At 38.3% G+C, this 19,610-nt stretch overlaps 1 pseudogene; it reads left to right on the top strand.

The window, feature by feature from the left end:
- Positions 1-19,610, top strand: part of LOC118001372 — a 92,802-nt pseudogene that overhangs the window by 752 nt on the left and 72,440 nt on the right.

Genomic DNA, 19,610 nt, shown 5'->3' with positions numbered 1-19,610 from the left:
CTGCAGGCCGTGGCAAACCTTACCCTAAGTACTTCCTCACTTTGTTCCATTTTAGATGTGCTTAGTTTTTCTCCCATGAAAAACCTGACCTCATAATGTTCATGCATTTGTACCTAGTTCTCTGTAAGACATGTTCCCCACCCTTTATTTTTCAGGTCAAATGTGCCAGTCTGTTAGGTCCAGATCAGCTCAGACTGCCTCTGCAAATCCATTCCCAGCTTTAGCGGCTGGACTGCGTGGTTCTACACCTCTTCCACACTTGCTCATATCTCCAGAATAAGACTTACTACCTATCGTATTGTCTGTATCCTCTCTCTTCACCTTCCCAGCATCCCATCATCTCCCACAGGTTTCTGATTATCTCCTGAAGGCAGCTAGTTATCATTTTCGTATCTCTATTATCATCAACGAAGGAAGGGACTTGCAAACTTTGGGTGTTCAGTAAGAGTTGGATGATGCAATATGAATGAATTGTCCGTATGCTTTTCTTTACAGATTGTTTCCAATCTGTCCATTGAAAGGTCCATTGCCTTCAAAAATTTTTTCTCAGTTAATCCTATTTATGAGCCAGTTTGTTAATACACTCTTGAGTCTTGCTTATAATCATTGTCTTCTGATAAGATTAATGAGGCTGGCTGCATGGCACTCTTGAGTTTTTTTGAAACACTAAGTTTTCTTTTTTTTTTTTTTTAAGATTTTATTTATTTATTTGAGAGAGAGAGAGCACAAGCAGGGGGAGGATCAGAAGGAGAGGGAGAAGCAGACTCCCTGCTCAGCAGGGAGCCCGATGTGGGGCTCAATCCCAGGACCCCAGATCATGACGTGAGCTGAAGGCAGATGCTTAACCGACTGAGCCACCCAGGGGCCCAAAACACTAAGTTTCCTAAGAACAGACTAGTGTTGTGTCTGTACGACGTTGACCACAGTTCTCTAATACATCACCAAATGCTTCAGGAACATGGGGTTAGTTGTGACATCTTAGAAAAATTACTTAATCTTTTCTAAGTCTTGGTTTCCTCAGTTATAAAAGGTAACAATCCCTATCCCATTAGTTTGTTGCAAGAATTAATTGAGCCAAAGCATATAGAACACTTAACACAGTACCTGGAGTAGTAAAAATACTCAATAAATGTCACCTATTCTTAATCTCTGCTCTCCTTATAATTGTTTAAGCTTTTTATAACTTTTTATAACTTCTGATTATTTTAAAACATTTTATTCTAATAGACTGGTGATTGTGCGTATGTATATACGTGCATGCAATTATATGTACATTTAACAGTTGTTGATGAATGCATTTTAAAGAAAACAGTGCATATTAAATGCACTATATTGGTCAGGAAAGCTCTTGTGGTCTGTACATTTGCCTTTAGCAATAACCTTATGAAATCTCTACGCCATTTTTTTTCTTATATATTTTTCTTGCTCCAGTGGGAACCACATCTTTTATTTCTTTTGACCTGTATAGTGCCAAGTACACTGTTTTTGTGCTTATTAGGCATTCAGTAAACATCTGAACAACTCTGGCCTTGCCCCCTTGACCTGAAAATATGGGAGAAACCGTTCAATCTCTCTAGTTGTGTCTACAAAGAGCCATGAGCCTCTGGAGGGAGAGAGAAAGAGGTAAGAATGATTATTTCCCATCAGTGTGGAAAAAATGAGTGAGAATCCTCTTGGCTATTTCTCTGAAGTTGGAGGGGTTTCTTTGTCCTCTTCAGTGCTCTATGTGGTGGTACTCAAAGTGAATTCTTGAGAAACTAAGGGTAAACGAAAGCTAAATCAAGGTTCCTACACTAGTCTGTATGGCTGCAGGATTCAGAATCTGGGTTCAGAAATCATGAAGTACTTTAGAGAGCCATATGGTGGTTGCCTGGCGGGCTCAGTCAGTTAAGCGTCTGCTTTCAGCTCAGGTCATGATCCTAGGGTCCTGGGATCAAGTCCCGCATCAAGCTCCCTGCTCATTGGGGAGCATGCTTCTCCCTCTATCCCCTCCCCCCTGCTCATGGATCTCTCTCTGATAAATAAATAAATAAATAAAATCTTAAAAAAATAGAGACAGGCATATGGTTACAGGTACAGGGTTGTGTTCCTTAGTCTTGCAATCTGCAGGCTCCTGGGAGTATCCATTCTCAAAGGGTAAAGCAAATTTCCTCCTTTCTTCCCTCCATCCCTCCCTCCCTCCCATCCTTTCTCTCTTCTCTTTAGGAATGTTTTTACTGTTTTTGTAAAAATGATTCATGCTTATTACAAAAATTCAAGCAGTGTAGTAAAAGTATACTTCATCTCTTTTAGATTGCTTTCCTGATTTTCATTAGGATCATGCTTTTAGGATGAGGATGTGAGGTTTTATTTTTGTGGCTCCTACATGCAGTGTAATGAGAGCACCTCTAACAGACAGGGTGGTTCTGATCAGTTTCAGAGGCTTCTCCCTGCCACAAGGTTACCTGTGCTGGGTGTTCAGTATACCTTGCTGAGATCTTCATGGTAAAGTTTTGTTATTTCAAGATCTTTCCCTCCTTTAATTGGAAGAAATTTACCTAGATGTGAGATGACAGAGTTATGACATTTATTGATACCCTGGATTGACCCCGTTGATCTCACTTTGTCTCTCTCTCTGCTCTGTGTGTGTCTTCTGTGGCTACTAGCTGGTAAGGCCTTCCTGGGAAGAGCACAAGTCATCATTCCAGATTATGTGCATGGATGTGGTCCCACAATGGAATTCTGAAGCCATCTTGAAAAAGCTACTTCAAGGAAAACACAGAGTTGTACGTACCTGCATACATTCTGCTCCCCTTTTCTTTTAAAATATACAAACTGAGGGTTCTAGAGGGGAGGGGTGTGGGAGGATGGGTTAGCCTGGTGGTGGGTATTGAGGAGGGCACATTCTGCATGGAGCACTGGGTGTTATGGACAAACAATGAATCATGGAACACTTCATCTAGAACTAATGATGTAATGTATGGGGATTAACATAAGAATAAAAAAAAAGAAATGTACAAATGTGAAAGAGATTAAAAAATATATATATACATACCTACTCTAAAGAAACAGCTCTAAGTTTAATCGTACAAGATACCCCTGAGAATGTTAGAATTTCGATCTCAAAGTATTGTTCATCTTTTCTCGGTATGGCTTATGTCTTACTAAGTGTTATCAAATAGACATTCCGGGGAAGCTTTTGAGTTTTTCATTACATTACGTTTATATATTTGATGTCCAACTGGCAGAAGGAAAAATGTACTACAGCACTGCATATAACAAGCAAACAGAAAATATTGTTGTTGGATATTGGAGCCAGGCCAGCACTGAGCTCCTCAGAAACTGTGTGACTTGGTGAGCCTACTCCCTTACAGACTCCTTTAATATCAGACAATTTCAAGATCAGGAATGTCTTTGAAGTTTTTAGTAACCCCTGTAGTTTACTTTGCAGAGAAGGCAGTATCATTGGGCATACACAGTGTTGAGGGAAAGTCACTTGCGTCTTCAGGAGAAGGCCATGCTGCTCTGAAAGTACAAAGGTTATCTGTGAGGCGGCAAAGCTCTGTGAATGCTCATCTTTTTTTTTTTTTTTAATACTTATTTATTTATTTGAGAGAGAGAGTGCACCAGCGGGAGGGGCAGAGGAAGAAGGCAAAAGGATCTCAGGCAGATTCCGCACTGGGCACAGAGCCCCATGTGGGGCTTGATCTCACAACCCTGAGATCATGACCTGAGCCAAAACCAAGAGTCAGAAATTTAACCGACTGTGCCTCCCAGGTGCCCCAAATGCTAATCTTAATAAAACTCTTAGAGGATGAATTTCAAAACATTAAGTTATTATTAACCCTTGAGCTATATATTTTATATGTTTTACTAGTATAGTTCCATCGTCATTAGGAAATTGGGGAAATTAAACTCAAAAAAAGTATCTCATTGAGCTTTGCTTATAGTATGTGCTCACTAAACATTTGAGGAATGAGTAAGTAAATGGTTGAATGAATTGAACCACCCTCTATATATCTTAAGATGTTTGTCAATTTATTCTGACGTTTCCTACGTATTCTTCTCTATTTTTTCAACTAAATTTTTCAACTAGGTTTTTCACTAGATTCCTCTAGTTTATCTTTTTTTTAAGTCTCGTGTATTTATTTCTAGAGAGAGAGCATGAGCAGGAGGTGCAGAGGGAAAATGAGCGAGAAACCCTAGCAGACTCCATGCTGATCAGGGAGCCCAGAGTTGGGCTCCATCTCACAACCTTGAGATCATGACCTGAGCTGAAATCAAGAGTGGGTTGCTCTCACCTGACTGCACCACCCAAGTGCCCCTAGTTTCTTTATCTTTAAAGGTTAGATTAGAATGTGTGAACTTCTGGGGAAAGTTGTGGTAGCCATTACATTCTACTGGTGTTATTTTTGTTATCATTTTATAGCATCTAATAAGCAATAGTGTAAAATCCTATGGTGCCCCAAGTCAGGCAAGCATGTTTTCAAAACCATTAACTGTAAACATTAATCTTTTAACGACTTTTTGTTTTCTGCTAAGAAATTGCATCCATGAATGATGTTTTTTAAATAATTCACCCATTTCACAGATTTTCTGAAAAGGAGTTTTTGAAATTTCCTCTGGGTTTGCACAGAAAATCAGTGGTAGATGAAAGCTGGAAACTCAGGAATTTCTTCTTACATCCTCTGCTTAACCAATTGGAGACAGGCCGTCTCCAGACTATATTTTCTTTTTAATGGCTATAAAGTGAATGAACTCAAAGAACAGTCTAGCATCCTGCTGAGATTGATATGAAAAAGGACAGGGGAAGAAAAAATTCCTCATTAATGGATTTATATTCCAGTGATAGGGCTAGGGGGTGGAAAGGTCATTGTGGAAAGTAAAGTGAAATATAGAGCTTGCAGAAAAATTATCTTGTTATCTGACTTAGAGACATGAAGCTTCACATTATCCTCTGTTCGTTTATTTTTTCTCCTAGTTTTCCTTTTATTTTTAGATAAATGTGAGTCAGACACATGAGACAAGAGTAATTTTTAGAAACTCTCTTCCTTTGCTAGCTTTTGAGAGCAGAGTTTTGCTCATTTTATATGGTCTGATTGGAAGTGCTATTTGATTGTAAAAGAACAACATCTAAAAGCAAGGCTTTAAATCAGAACTTGAGAATAAGTTGGCATAGCATATATTATTAAAAGTGGAGTATATAAGGCCATAGTTGGGCACAATTTAAAACTTGATTTGAAAATTGAAATTGAAGTTCTCCAGAGATAACCAAAAAAAAAAAAAAAAAAAAAAAAAAAAAGACAATGTACCTCTGAAAGCATTTCTTACTTTAACAAAGAGAGTGGGATTAGAGGGTCACTATTTTGGTCACTCTGCTTAATGATGGTTCCTTTATATATAAATGACTTCATTTAATTTTCAACAATTACTTGGTCAGGGGCATTTTATTTTTAAAAAATATGTAGATGAGAGACTTCAGGCCCTGAGAGTCTGTGTTGACCGCAGTCTAAATTACAGAGTGGCAGTGGCCAGGGGTTCCAATGGTTTTGTCTGGCTCCAACTCTCTACTCTTACCCGATCTGGAAGTTCTTCTGTGGTGTCTGCTTATTCTAGCATTGGGTGTGCAGATGAGTAAAGTGTCCTGTGTCCCAACGACCTCACCGCAAGACACACACAAATGGTGAGATACTGCTTGTCACTCAGTTATGCTCAGGTAGGTACATGGCACAGAGGCAGCACAAAGTTGGGATTGATTAGCTCTGCTGGGGTTGGGATGAAGCAGGTCAGCCAAGATTTCATGGAGGAGGACAAAGAGCCAGTTGAGTGAGTCTTCCATGTTGACGAGGCACAGCGGTCATCTGAGGCAGGAGAGAAATCTGCATAAAATGGCTTAAAACAATGGCATACAAGATATATTTGTAGGATTGCCAGATAGAATATAGGGCACCCAGTTAAATTTGAATTTCAGAGAAATATCCAATTATGTGTTAGCAGAAGTATACTAACGCAATACTTAGAACATACTTATACTAACACATGTTTTTGTTGTTTATCTGAAATTCCAATTCACTGGGCATTCTTTAGGGTTGTTTGGTTAATTTGGCCCTGGTATGCCTTTGGGGCTCTTTGCAGTGTAGTGTGTGAGGCTAGGAGTGTAGTATGTGAGGAGGGATGCTGAGTAACTTAGCCCGAGGCTTAAAATTGGGGGATCTACTCTTTTCTTTGGGTGGAATAAGCAGCATTCAAAACAGAATTCCCCTAACCAAAGAATATCTGTTTATCCTATGGCTGGGGTAATTTATGCCGAGCTAAAAACAACAAGCAATTGAAAAAGAACTGAACACTCTCTAGTGAAAAGGACTTTCTGTTCAAAGAGTCATATAATAAAATGACTTCCAACAAACTTTCAAAGAGATTATTAGTGTTTGATTATTCTTTTCTGCAAAAATGAAAAAAGAGAAGGACATACGAAGGTGAGAGAGGGGGAAATGAAATAAAATCAGCAGAATACATTTATATAAAAATATGGTATATATATATATATGTTCCCTCTTTAATTTTTAAGTGAGAAAAAAGGGCGGTTGGAATTGTATTATCCCCGTGCAAATCCTATCTAAAGTAAACCAAAATTATTCTGCTCTGACTCAGTCACCTGGAATTCTTCCCAGAGTCACAGAAGAAGGAGTACCCCATGAGGATAATTAGGAGTCACACTGAGGATGGCAGGTGGCATTTCGGCATTTATTTGAATTTGAAGGGTAATGGATTTTTTTTTAAAAAAAGCTATTTTGTTACTGTATTTTTGCTTAACGATGCCTGTCCAATGTATCTGTGACACTGAAGGGTGTAGCATGGCCCCTACATTGGTCGTGTCTGCTGAAATGAAGCACTGAAATATTTCAATATAACGTTCTTGAAATAAAATGGTTTGTGAAAGCAGTGACTGCATACCAATTTAGAGTTTTCTCTCCCTCCTCATTAAATATGTGACTGTGTCTTTTATTTACTTTTCTCCTTGCTCCAGAAAGGATTTAAGGCAGCTCATAAATATGTGCGAGACCTATCACTCCTACACATGGGGCTGCCCAAGCATTTTGATGATCGTACATTTTAAAGTTAAATGCAAAGACTTCTTTCTCTATGATTAGTGTGTGAGTGTGCTTCTGGGGAAAGTTATTTTACATTACATTTTACCAACAATTTTTTTTTAATTTTTATTATTTCGTAGTATCTAATGAACAATGGCATGAGTCCTATGTGAAGCATATTTTGAAACTATCACATGTAAAATTTCTATTTGACTTGGAGAGTTTGTGTTGGTTTTATTGTTATTTAATAAATAACAATTTGCTTTTGCTTAAGCCTGTCTTCACTTTGGATGAGGTTAAGGAAAGACAAAAAATCTAAGTGTGGTAAACACAATCTGAGTTTCATCATCAACACTTCCATGTAAAGACCAGATAAATAACCAAAAGTAGATGCTGGTCATAATGAATCACTTGGATTCATTGTTGTCCTGGGTTATTTTTACTTTGGTAAGCATGCTATTCTTGCTTAAAAATAAAGTGCCATTAGTAATTTAAGGATGTGAATTGACAAAGAGTAAGTCCATTTTTAAATCATGGTATATTTGAGATCTTGCCTTACCCGAGGAAAGATTTAAATATCAGCAAGGATGGTTGAAGGGCTAGAGTTTAACGTATTAGAATGGGTTGCTTTCTGGATGTTGTTTTCAATGGTTTGGCAGACATCTTGTCAAATGAGCTGGGGTTTTATTGAATCCTATGATGATAACACTAGGCTCCAGATGAGCTGGACAAGCTGGACCAGTAGCTGAATCTCACAGAATGAATTTTAGTGAAAATAACCAGTAAATACACAGCCCTGTACCTGGGTTAAGAAAACAAAGTGGGAAAATAGTTCGTATTGTAAATGCTGGAAAAAAATGGCCAAGGCTTTTTAATATAACTTAAAAACTATGATGTGAATTAATTATGAGTCAACAGAGTGGTGGGGCTCCCATAAGTTTAGTAGAATTTAAGTCAATTTTGGAGTAAACTTCTTAGGCTAAAGAAGTTGGAATAATCCCAGTCAACATTCCACAGTAGTCAAAACTTTTTTTTTTTTTAATCCTGAGTTCATATCTAGGTACCACACTTTAAGAGAGCATGCTTTCAAAAATAAAATATGTACTTTGTGAGAGGATAGATATAAAACTGTGTCAAAAGAAGGAAAACTGCTGGAACAGTAGATTTTTTATCTGGAGGAAAGAAGAACTTTATCGTTAAAGAGGAAAAGGTTTAGTCTCTGTTGTCAAATGTATACACAGACCAATTCATAGAAATTTCCATATAAGGCTAGACTTATAGTCACTCTTGTGTAGATAGAATGGGCTGTCTGAGGGGATCAGCACCTCTCACCTGTGGGACAGGCTGAATAGAAATGACTTAACACAGTGGATCTTGTTCCTTCTACATCTGGTATTCTACAATTATAAGGATGTTTAATTTGATTATTTGTTTTTTTGGGTGTTGAGTTTGAGAAGTTCTTTATACATCTTGGATATCAGCCCTTTGTCTGTAGTATCATTTGCAGAAATCTTCTCCCATTCCATGGGTTGCCTCTTTGTTTTGTTGACTGTTTCCTTTGCTGTGCAAAAGCTTTTTAGCTTGATGAAGTCCCAAAAGTTCATTTTCGCTTTTGTTTCCCTTGCCTTTGGGGACGTGTCTTGAAAGAAGTTGCTGTGGCCGATGTCGAAGAGGTTACTACCTATGTTCTCCTCTAGGATTTTGATGGATTCTTGTCTCACATTGAGGTCTTTCATCCATTTTGAGTTTATCTTTGTGTTGGTGCAAGAGGATGGTTGAGTTTCATTCTTCTGTATATAGCTGTCCAATTTTCCCAGCACCATTTATTTGAAGAGACTGTCTTTTTTCCATTGCATATTTTTTCCTGCTTTGTTGAAGATTATTTGACTATAGAGTTGAGGGTCCATATCTGGGCTCTCTATTCTGTTCCACTGGTCTATGTGTCTGTTTTTGTGCCAGTACCATACTGTCTTGGTGATCACAGCTGTGTAATACAGCTTGAAATCAGGCAACGTGATGCTCCCAGCTTTGTTTTTCTTTTTCAACATTTCCTTGGTGATTCGGGGTCTTTTCTGATTCCATACAAATTTTAGGAGAAGGAAGGGGAAAATGAAGGGGTGGGAAATGGAGGAGGAGACGAACCATGAGAGACCATGGACTCTGAGAAACAAACCGAGGGTTTTAGAGGGGAGGGGGTGAGGGGATGGGTGAGCCTGGTGATGGGTATTAAAGAGGGCACGTATTGAATGGAGCACTGGGTGTTATATGCAAACAATGAATCATGGAACAGTACATCAAAAACTAATGATGTACTGTATGGTGACTAACACAACATAATTAAAAAATCTCAATAAACAAACAAACAAATAAAAAGGATGTTTAAAATATTTATATATATTATCCTGGGATGTATATCTTCTAAAACAATCAGTTATTTCAGGAAATTCAGTGACATAACAAAACAAAAAACAATCACATAAATAAAGCAACAGGTTGATTGAGGGGAAATTTCAATTATGATGTTCAGGTATCAAGGAGATGTGGCTTGTTTTTCTGGTCATTGGGTCATCTTGTCTACATACATGTCTTTTCAATATAATTCTCAATATAAATGGGCTAAATGAGTTATAAAAAAATACACATAAAACCCTGATCGAAGCAGTGTATAAAGTACTTTCACTGTAAAATTCCATTACAATCACAAATTTTGTGTTGGTTGCACTTATATGCTAGTGTGTCTTTCCAGTCTTTTATCATACAATGAAAAACCTCTAGATAACTAATGCTTGTCAGGTCCCAGAAAATGGTTCACTTGTTTCCAAGAACATTTGATATTATAAAATACCCATATAACAAAGTAAGTCAGTCACTTGGAGTTTGTTTTAATAAGATTCATAAAATCAATTCTATGATTCTTTTTTTCCCACTTTCTATCAACACCCCTTCTATTTCATTTTAGCTAGTCACCAGCTGGCTTCCCCCCGCCCCCACTACAAAATAACTCTGAACTGCAAGATAATTATACAAAAAGAGATTTGCTCCAAAAGCTACATGGAGCCAACTATGTTAGCAATGGAGAGAACTAGTACATTTTGTTTTGGAGAAAAAAAAAAATCCCAGATCTGGCCATTTGCCTACTTAACCCCCAAATACTCTTGACCACTGAATTCTAAGTGAAGAAGCTCACATTTTATTTTTTCATTTATTTCTAAAACGATGAGGTAAATATTTTGGGCATCTTTAAATAGGATCCCTTATAATGTTAAATTACATTAAAATATAATATGTAGAATGTTAAATTTTCGTACAATATTGTGTATATTAGTTGGTTAAAATGGTTAGATGGTATTGGACTTTTCGTAACTAAGGAGTCAAAATCATAATAAGAGTTTTAATATATTTCTGAGTTAAAGACTCTTGGCGTTAAATTCCATTAGTATCTTGCTTTCTTTCCTTTCTTGATATTTCAATACTACTACAAGGTACACTTAGTTCCAGAACTTAGAAATCAGTTATAAAAACTCAAACCAGATTTGTCCAGCCAGAGTTGCCTCAACTTCTCTTTCAGGAAACAGACATGTAGGCAGGAAAGCAGGTGGTATGCTGTCTTCACTGTCTTATTTTCTCAATAAATATAAGCCAGTTCAATCCACTGCTTTCCAGGTAAAACAAAAAACAAAAAACAAAACCAAAACCTTGTCAGAGCTGAATGTCTGAGGACACCCTGCGTTAGCCCTAGGTCTTAAGTTATGAACTCTCAGGGGCATGGCGAAGTGCATGAGGGTTAGGAAACCATGTTGACAGAACTTTAGATCTTTAGCTCTCGAGAAGACTAAAAGAGAGACTGCCTCGTTATCCTGTGTTCTGACAAACCCCTACCATATTCAGGGCCTACTCTAAAGCATTTTGGTGCATGCTATGTTATCTAATGGAATGTTACGTTTGTCCATTCAAAGCATGGAGTTTTGAAAAACAAAACACTGCTTAAATATGAGGTCTTGTGGTTGCATATCATTTTAATAGAGCCACATACTAAGCACCATAACTTTTAATTCATGAAAGCATTTAGAGCCTGCATGTTGCATAGGATTGAGTTCTACCCTAATTACTTTCTCAGAAAAGCCAGTGGAAAATTAGATGCATCCCACCAGGCAATAAATATATCACACTAAACAAAATTTAAACTACAGAACAATCAGGCCCTTTTCTTTGTTCTTTCAAAGGAGAAGCAGATTAGACCTTTAAAAAAAAAAAGATCAAGAGCATTTTATGGGAAATTCGGGAAAAAAACTATTTGGACTGAAATCAAAATGTTATGAATAGTACTTTCTAAGCAATGACACGTATCAGCAGTATTTGTAACCATAAGAACAATGTGATAAATTTTAATCACTTGGGACTCCAGCTCTGTGGGAAGTGCTTACTACACAGACATCATTTATAGGTTTCCAGTTATGACCTACATCTCTAAGACATTTTAATGATAAGTGGAGAAAGTAGATAGATTGTCTTCCTGGAGTGTTGAAGTTCCTGCTTGTTGTCATCCTCAGCTCTATTAAAGAGCAGAGGCTTTCAGAGGTACTCTTCAGTCTAGCAATCAGGATGCAAGACCAAAGGGATGGAAGTATCTAAGATAAAGTATGCCAGAAACGTACACTCCTCAGGATTTCCTGTGGGAGTCTGAACCAAATAAAGCAATATTAATAAATATAAATTCTGGAACACTATTATCAACAGAAACAGGGTCTTGAAATGTACCCTTGAAATTCCTCTAGTTTCCTTGGGCAGGTCAACTATTTCAATGTAACTGTGCAAAATGTGAGACCTCCCGATGGGGACAAGTGCTTTAAATTATATTAAAGACTCAAGGATTGTAATAGACATGCTAAAGGAAGGAGTTGAATTTGCTGGATGCTCCAAATCTTTAAGCTCACTTGGGGTCCTTTGGCTCCTTGACCTTGAAAACATTTGGGGACAATAAGATGTAGTTTCAAAGTATCTTGACATCACATAATGTGCAATTGGTCAATTTGGTTTTGATCTTTCTGCCTGTCTTTATGGCACATTTGGAGAGAAAGGAAGCACAGGTGATACAGATGAAATTAAGAAAGACGAACAAAAAAAACTGAGGAGAAGTCCTGTGTTCTTAAACCATCAAGAATTGTCATTCTCAGTCGGATTTCATCCCAGTAATTTGAAAAACATCCTTTCATGTAGCTCAAAGCCAAGTGACATTTCCTAGTCCAAGTTTTGTCTTGAGGCAGGACCTTGCAGGACTTGACTCTTTGCCTTTTCTGGGCTTCCACACCACCCGGAACAAGCGAATCCAATCTTGCAGTAAGGAAGACACTGCTTTTATTTGTTTTCCCCTCAAGCATTTGGCCACCAACACTATGTGGGGGCATGGAATGACTGCTGGCTATTTTCTTTCTCAATGCATTTCTGATTTCAAAGTATGTTTTACCCCACAGAGTATCATGTTGTTTAGTAGACTTAAGGAAGCCATTACATACGACATCCCACTCAAATCAAGTAATTTTACAACCAATTGGAGTAAAACCTTTTGTTTTACAAGGCTATGTGTGCAGTAGAACTAATCATAAATGTGCTTGACTTCTTCAGTTTTCTGCATAATCAGTAGCTAAAATCATAGTGCGAAGAATAGAAAATGGGGCAGTAATCACTCCTCTTGCCTAATAGAGTAAATAAATACTCATAAATCTGAAAAGACCTCTGTTTTCTAGTTGATGAAATTCTAATGTTTCTTCTTTCAAAAAGGAACTTCTCTGAAGGTATGATCAGAGTGGTAGCATATTAGAGATAATCACCAAATGGAATCACGGAACTTGTCTTTAGAGCCATATTTTAGACCTCCAAGGACTCTCAATATGACTGTCTTTTTCAATTGTTTCCATATTAAAATGTAAGACCTCGTCTTAAGCCAACAAAATACTCAGAATCAAGGTTTGTTAGTGGACGCATTGAAGCCCCAGGATCCATGTTATTTGTTACTTATTGCTTTTAAAGAACCAGGTGAGAGCACAGCTATTTTGACTCTCCAATGCCTGACTCTGGGTCAGTTTCTAAACAACTACTCACGAAAACATGGCCCTTCTTCAACCAAACTGAGCTGCAAGCACCAATAATAACCTGTCCCCAAATGAAGGAGCTCAAGTTAGTCTAAGATGTTCAAGTCATAGAATTTACCAGTCTTAAGTGACCTTAACAATTCAGGCACTTCCCTACTTCTCCCATCACAGCAGTGAGTAGTTCAATGACATGCCTTGTCTTCCAAACCAAGTCTCCATATGCAATGGCTTATTTTTTTTTTTCTTTTGCTGCTGGAAACTGATAACCTGGTTGGTTTTTGTTGTGGTTATTGTTGTTTCTGTCTTCTTTTATTCTTTCTCTTTGTTTTTAATTTCTAAGGAAGAACTCTTTATCTTAATGGAAAGTTATGTCAGTGGAAATTTTTTTCTAAGTGCTTTTTATTTTCTTTCAATCTATTCTTTTAAGAATGCTTATCTTATGAGAAAAGACCCTGTCGTGAACTGAGTGTCTGTAGAGCTGTTGAAAATACTGAATGATTACAATGCAGCAGAAGAATGATGTCCAACACCAACTTTTTGGTTAAGTTAACTGATTACACCTTCTGTGATTAATAAATTACCTCACAGATTAGCAGTGAGAACTAGTTATTTAACCATAGCTATGGCTTAGCATAGATGTGATAGGCTATCTACTCAAGAAGTCTTTTGAACTGTAGAATACTTTTAGTGTTTTGGTTTCAATTGAAACACCATAGTTCTAGTCCTCTCTCTGTTCCCTATTTTATGGCTGTGGATAAAGTTTAGACAAAGGAAGCCCTTCAATTATGTGTTTAATTCAAAGCCTCTGTAAAGCAGGCAAATTCCAGTACATGACAAATTGTGCTCTTTTGGTTGGCTAGACCTTTATTGCAGGTCCTGAAGTTCAGACTTACAAAGATGTAATGATAATAATCAGCCATCATACAGGATCAGAGGAAATAAGTAGAAGGAAGAAGGTACATTGTAGTTGATGGATAAATGATAACTTATAAATGACAGAGCTTTGTATCTGATCTTTAGGACTAGCAGATTTAGCCATTGCTTTTGACTTTTTCATTCACAGGGATGTTTATTGTTGAACAGTCAATCCAAACCGCACTGTACTTTTGAACTTCCCATTCTAATGGGAAGGCCTTGTCAGAAAGAAATCTGAATTCACACAGATTTGAGAAGTGATGTAAGATACCACATACTGTGTTTAACAGCCTTTGAAGCTCGGACCCTCCCCAAATATAACACACACATCATTCCAACACTCACAAAGCTTAGCTGTGAGGAACAACTCCACTGAGACGGAAATTATTCAACCAGTGTCCCAGCCCCTGGCTCACCGAAAATCTCCTTCATAAACAGGACCCTTTGAAGGCCTCTGTGTTCAGGGGAGAGATATGGCCACATCAGGGGTCAGAAATCAATCTAGTTCTGATTATCTACATTATTATTGTCTGGGAACTGGACCTGTGACTTCTAAGCCCATCAGAGAATGATGATCAGGTTTCATAACATTCATCCTCAGTTGAGGGGCATTTTACTTCTGTTCTCTTCAGACTGTAATGTATCCACATAAAAACATCATCTGACTTGGTTAGGGTTCTGTGTATCGTACATCCTCATGTGAAATGAAATTTCTATTATGAAAAAAACAGAAAGCACTCATAAAATTTCTATCCCCAAATTCCTCTTCCTTCAGTTTTTTCATTAGGTCAAAAACAAAGCCTGCCTTAATGGGGACAAGCAGATTCTACTTCTGAAATCATATCTTTGCATCTTTAACATAAGGATATCTTACACTTTGGGCTGCTCTCCTCAATTTGCACAAAACAGTCACTAATTGACCTCTCATTTGAGTTTTAAAAGAACATAGTAACATGTGAATGATCTTCCTTATTATCTGAGCGGAAAAATGTATTCAAAGCACAGAATTTCATTTTCAAGTAAGACAGTTTTAGCCCTCTATTATTAATGACTGGAATTTTAAAAAACAACAACAAACCACTCAGATATTTTTCCAAGACTCACAATCTGAATCCTTCCCATTTCACCGAACCTCCCACTAGACAAGTAGGAAAGATAAACAAAGCAACAGACCCCTGGGTTGTACACACTGACAAGATTGCAGGCCCCGGGATTAGAATGTTTTATCCCCATATCCAATGTCTCCCAGAAGGACATCTAGTAGGAGGAAAGAGGAAGCATGAGGTTAGGAACTTAGAAAGATTGGGCAGATAGTCAAAGCACTGGATAGATGAGGCAGCCTGTAACTCATTAGCAGAGCATCTCCCAGGGGCCCCTGCAAACATCCCACAGCTGGCAAAGAAAGCAGAAGGCCTCTGACAGCCCAGGCTTGCATTGTGCCTGCACCCGCTGCCAGTCAGCCTGTCGCTCAAGGTGTGCTGGAGAGAGAGTCTGAGGCATGTGGAGGGTATAAAAGCTATGAATCAATGTTTGCTGAACTGAAGAGGCAATGAAAACTATTGCCATGATTGCTTTCGTGCAAGAGGCGGAGTGGGAATGGGAAGGGGAGAAAATGGGTATCGTGACATTTCCAATGTCATTTAAACCTGATCAGTTGAGTAAGTGACTGCTTAGCGGGCACAGAGTACCAGAAGCATGCTTCGGAACAGTAGAAGGGAAAGCTCTTTGTTTTTGGTGAGGACTTTATTAAAAAAGTCCTAAGGATTTCATGCTTATGTTTACCCCAAGGATAAATATCCCAAGGATAAATATCCCAAGGATAAATATATTTTTGTTAGTGAATGACGGATTTGTTTTGACATTGCTCTTTCAGTCCATTAAAGAATCATTTACTAATCTATGGCTGTATTTGTTTAAAAAAAAAAAAAAGAGTACCCTAAACTTCTGAGAGTTCCCTGGCCACATATGAGCCCCAACCTCACTTACATTAGAAGGATAACAGCATTTTGATGAGGAGAGGTCTTTTGAGACCATCTCACCCGGTGGCTCTCAACCCAGCAGACACAGTACCCCTTTGAATTATAAATATTTTGTACCATCTCTTTACTAGCTAAGATATCATTTATAGTTTTTCCATATACACACACTATTTTTAAACTTTAGTAAATGTCCTACCTATAATAAGGAGAAATAAAACAAAAAATAATTTATGATAAAACAATGTATCAACTTCGGTGCAACTATACTAAAAGATACTATGAAGTAGTCTAAGGCTTACCCTTACTCGGAATGAATGAGTTTGGATTTTTTTATTTTTTTATCTTTTTAAAAGATTTTATTTATTTATTTGACAGAGAGAGATAGCGAGAGAGGGAACACAAACAGGGGCAGTGGGATGGGGAAAAGCAGGCTTCCAGGTGAACAGGGAGTCCGATGAGGGGCTCGATCCCAGGACCCAGGGATCATGACCTGAGCCAAAGGCAGGTACTTAATGACTGAGCCACCCAGGCGCCCCATGAGTTTGGATTTAAGTGAAGACAATACGCAAATGCACACTGTCCATACTTTATTTTAGATTGGTATTTTGTAATATGGACTAAAACTATTATATTCTCGTAAATACTTAGACATACTATGAACATGACAATGTAAAATGTAGTCATATAGGTGTATTTTTTTGGTAACTCAATCACCACAAGAAGTGTTTCATTTCTAGGGAAAGAAAATATATTAAAATTTGATGAAGATACTTTATATTTTCATGCAAACAAAATTGGCTTCTGGGCTCAGATAACAATAAACAGGTTTCCACCCCCTGCCTGGCAGACCTTGGAAAGCCGTGTGCGCGTTTGCAGGCAGCACTGTTGTGCAGGTAACAGCATATCGGCTATCCTTAGCTGGGTCCATTAGATGCCACTGTTACTCTACTGTCTCAAGTTTTTAGGGGAGCTATAGTTGTTCCTTCATAATTTCCCAAATGATTCTATAACCAGGGTTGAGAACTATTTCCTTTTTTAAAGATTTTATTTATTTATTCATGAGAGACAGAAAGAGAGAGAGGCAGAGGGAGAAGCAGGCTCCCCGCTGAGCTGGGAGCCCTACACGGGACTCGATCCCAGGATTCCGGGATCATGACCTGAGCCAAAGGCAGATGCTTAACCAGCTGAGCCACCCAGGTGCCCGAGAACTATTTTCTATTCTAGTCCTCTCAGTCTACAGAGAGATTAATTTTTTTTTAAGATTTTATTTATTTATTTCAGAAAAGGAGAAAGAGAGAGCAAGCTTGAGTGGGGGGAGGAAGAGAGGGAGAAGCAGACTTCTCAAAGAGCAGAGAGCAGATGAGGGGCTCAATCCAAGGACCCTGGGATCGTGACCAGAGCCGAAGGCAGGCACTTAACCGACTGAGCCACCCAGGCACCCCGAGGCCCCAAGAAGTTACATCCCTCATTCAGTATCACACAATTAGTTTTTTTTTTTTTTTTTTCCAGAATCAGGACTATTCATCAGGCTCATGGATTGTTTGCTCCTTAACTTCAGTATTTTCAAAGCCTCCATGAAATCTCAGTTATGGCTTAAACCGTTCCACCCAGCCTCCATCTAACTTTCTTTTCTTATATCCTGTAGTTCTTTCCTTGGTCCCAACCTGTGTACTCACTACCCCCAAACGCCTTGTCATCAGGCCTTTTTGGTATCATGTATCACATTTCCCATGCTCCAAGTGTCCTCTCTGATCATCTTTTTCCAAAGGGACTCTATTCCATGAGGAATTCCTCCACACCACAGCTGAAATGGTCTCTGCCTCTATTCAGCTCCGGTAGACTCCCTGTCACTCCTTGCCTTGCACCATTTTGAGAGTGTGTCTGCCTAGTCAACACCTCAAGGGCAGGGCCCACGCCTCCTACTTCTTTCTTTGCCGCTCCCCACTTCTCATAGCTATCTAACGCAGAGTAGGAACGTAGAATCCGTTCTCAGTTCTTACTGGCAATCACGGCAGAGCACACAATCATCAACCGAAAGGAGGCTCATAATCTCAGTTAACTTATCTTGCTCATCTCTGATCGAGGCAAAACACAACTTCCAACAATATGGCTGTACTGGGGAACATCTGGGAAAGAACAACGGAGACATCAGTCTGGCTTGCAGTGGTCAGGAAATGAAGTGGTTCATTCCAAGCAATGGCCCATTTTGTATTTTGGAGGCAGAGATATAAACAATGGCAGGCTTTGCAAAAACAGCTGCATTCACAAATCTCCCAACAAGCTTCATATGTGCAAATGACAGGAAGGACTCCTGCTGCCATATTGGGCTTCTCAGTCACACACGGGAGTGGGGCAATCACTCTCCTTAACGTCATTTTTGAACACAGCGCAGAACAACGTGTTCGTATCCCGCTTGCCATGTGAGTGAAGGTGGGAGAGAAGTGGGGTAGGGTCGCTGACACCAGCTGGTCATTTGTCAGGGCGTTTATTAAGCCCCTGCGAAATCTGGACAGAAATTTCATCCTTGAAGAACAACAACAACAACAAATTTTTAAGTAGAAAGTAGCTGTCAAATGAAATCTGCACCGATTTTATAGATTATATCTAACTTCAGGTTTTCTTTTTTTCCCAAGTGTCTGCTGATTCGTTGTCAGGTTGTTTGGGTTATCCCCTTCTCATCTGAACATTTTATTGTGAAAGTGCAAGACGTGAGATCTAACATGATGTATTAGGCATATAAGTAATCAGGGAAAAATGGAGTTAAGCCCCTGTATTCTTTGGAAATATGCATAAATATTTACAAGTGATAGAGTTAAATCCAACTTTTTTTTGGTAGATGAAATAAATCCCAATTTTTTATAAGTGAGAAACATCAAACTCTGGAAAGCAATAGGACAGCAAAGCAAAAACGCTGGGAAAATTGATTCATGACCCCAGAAAAGCAATTGCACAGAATTTCCATAATATCTAGGGCTCTAACACCTTTATAGACTTACAGAACTGAAATGTATTTTTTTTTACACTTGTACATAACTTTGGTGAGAATTTGGTCATTAGCTGTGCATCTGGACAGAGATGATCTAAAGTCAATGATCTCTTAAGTATTAGGGACACTATTCATCCTATTTCCGGCTTCATGGGTTTGTGGTACATGGTTCATGATACCACATTTTCAAATAGCTTAATTTTTGACTTATTTTTTTTACTCTTCCTAGAATTTGCCTCAAAATACAGAAATGAAAGCAGTTTGTCTACATGTCAGCATTATGGGCAATGACAGATCTGATGGAAATGACTTTCTGGACTAGCCCAGTGATCAGAACGCTTTCATTATTCACTGCTTTGTGTGATTTGGTTAAATAGCAAATTCCATTCGGAAGAGATACTTTTAGTTTAGAAGAGATATATTAAAATAATTCTCTGTGGCTATTAGCATTAGTAGCATTTTACATTAATTGGCCAATCATCTAAAACACTAGAGAAAATGATACTGAGGATGTGGTAAGCTTGGATTAGAGAGGGTGAGAAGAAAACATTTTATTTCAGGAGTAAGGAGG

This window comes from Mirounga leonina, unplaced genomic scaffold (genome assembly GCF_011800145.1).
Source record: "Mirounga leonina isolate KUSES-001 unplaced genomic scaffold, KU_Mleo_1.0 Mir_53, whole genome shotgun sequence".
Classification (NCBI taxonomy): Eukaryota; Metazoa; Chordata; class Mammalia; order Carnivora; family Phocidae; genus Mirounga; species Mirounga leonina.
The sequence above is the reverse complement of the archived record's forward strand: the minus strand, read 5'-3'. Positions and strand labels throughout refer to the sequence as shown.